This window comes from Ailuropoda melanoleuca, chromosome 9 (genome assembly GCF_002007445.2).
Source record: "Ailuropoda melanoleuca isolate Jingjing chromosome 9, ASM200744v2, whole genome shotgun sequence".
Taxonomy (NCBI): Eukaryota; Metazoa; Chordata; class Mammalia; order Carnivora; family Ursidae; genus Ailuropoda; species Ailuropoda melanoleuca.
In genome coordinates this window covers 50,700,804-50,702,884 of record NC_048226.1, presented here as the reverse complement: position 1 = coordinate 50,702,884, position 2,081 = coordinate 50,700,804, and the positions used below count along the sequence as shown (strand labels likewise).

The following is a 2,081-nucleotide window of genomic DNA, read 5'->3' as shown; positions in this document are numbered from 1 at the left end:
CCATTAGGAGAATATTTCCAACTGGGAATCAAAACGGCTTCGTGGAGGAGAAAAAGTGCTATTTATACAGTGCCAACTTTACATAGCCCTCAGAAAAATGCTCTGTTGCTGGTATGATCCCCACTTTACAAGAAAGAAAATAAGCCTCAGAGAAGCTGAGTACTTGCCTAATGTCATAGAATAATGACAGATATTTAAACGTGGTCACCTCTGATTCCCAAACCTCTTTTTTTCAATTAACAATTATCAAGATCCAAAAGTAGAGATGCCAAACCAATCTATAAAACAGTTATTATTATATACTTTCTTATATAAAAATAAAATGGTGGCTCAGAATGTGTAAGTGATCTGGTTAGTGTTAAGTGGACAACAAATGGTAGATCCAAGATTTGTACGTAGGTCCTTTTTCATCCTTTTTATCATGGATGCTTGTTCTCCTCTTCTTTTTAAAAAATTGTGCTATAAACATGTAACATGAGTCTACCCTCTTAGCAGATTTTTAAGGGCACAATACAGTATCATATTTTAAAAATAGTGAATGCTTCATGAATTTCTGTGTCATCCTCGTGCAGGGGCCGTGCTAATCTTCTCTGTGTAATTCAATTTAAGTCTACGTGCTGCCGAAGCAAGCACTACAGGACTGTTAACTACAGGCAGTGTTGTCCAGAAGACCTCTAGGCCTTACTCATCTTGTATAACTGAGATTTTATACCCATTGAATAGTAACTCCCCATTCCCATTTCCCCCTTTCCCTTGTAATCACCATTCTACTCTCCATTTCCATGAGTTTGGCTCTTCTAGATACTTCATGTAAATGGAATCATGCAGTATTTGTCCTTCTGTGACTGGTTTGTTTCACTAGAATAATGTCCTCTAGGTTCATCTATATCATCACATATAGAAGGATTTCTTTTTTTTTTTAATTCGAATAATGTGCCATTGGATGTGTATACCATGTTTTCTTTATCCATACATCCATCAATGGACATTTAGGTTATTTCCATGTTTTGGCTCTTGAATAATCCTACAATGAACATGGGAGTGCACCTATCTCTTTGAGATCCTGATTTCAATTCTCTTGGATAAATACCCAGAAGTGGGATTGCTGATTAGATGGTCATTCTATTTTTAATTTGGGGGTGGATTTCATAACGTTTTCCTTAGCAACTGCATCATATTACATTTCCACCAATAGTGTATTACGGATAATTGTAAATACACATTGTGAAAGAAATGTACAATGTGCCTGCATGTCCCCATTATTCAGACTTAACACTCATTGGCTCACGGCCACCTTTACATTCATTTGCACCACCTTTACTGTCTCTGCCCCCAGAATTCTTTTGAAATGAGTTCTCAGATGTATTTCATCCATAAATATTTGAATATATGTCTCTAACAAAAAAGAACTTTTGTTAAAAAGCATAGTCATAGTGCCATGTTCATACATAAAAAATTCTAGTGATGTCTTTATATCACCCAATATCCAGTCTGTGTTTTTCTCATACATGTTTTATTTGTTTGTTTAAAGATTCTATGTTGCTGGTTTGTTTGAATTGGCATTCTGACAGGCTGCACGCACTGCATTCTGTTGGGAGGTCTCTTAAAATTTTTTATTTCATAGGTTACCTTAACTTTTATTTTTTAATATTTAGTTGAAATTGGTTTGTTGAAGAAACTGAATAATTCATCTTGTGAACTTTCTTACTTTCTGGATATTGCTAATTGCATTCTCATTTAAAAATCAAAAAACAAAAATAATCCTACCCCCCCCCCTCCAATCTGTTTCTCCATCCCCCAGGTGTTTCCTGTCCCATTGGTCAGATCAAGAGGCTTGACCATATTTAGGCTATTTTTTTTGGCAAGACTACTTTTTACGTGGTGTTGTAAATTTCCATCAAGAGATGCATAATGTCCAGTTGTCTTCTGTTGTGAGGTTAGCTGCCATTAAGAATCATTCTTTCCCAGGCTCAGAGTTTACTTAGGGATTTGCAAAATGGTGATATTCCAATTACTTTATTACATCTTTATATGCTAGGTGGAATACTTCCATAGACAGAATTTCTCATTAACTTTTTAAA

At 35.4% G+C, this 2,081-nt stretch overlaps 1 non-coding gene across 1 annotated transcript; it reads right to left on the bottom strand.

Moving 5' to 3' along the window:
* Positions 1-527: 527 nt before the first annotated feature.
* LOC117803922 lies at positions 528-633 on the bottom strand. The gene has a single exon (XR_004628037.1). It is a non-coding gene; the product is annotated as a U6 spliceosomal RNA (small nuclear RNA).
* Between the last annotated feature and the right edge of the window lie 1,448 nt (positions 634-2,081).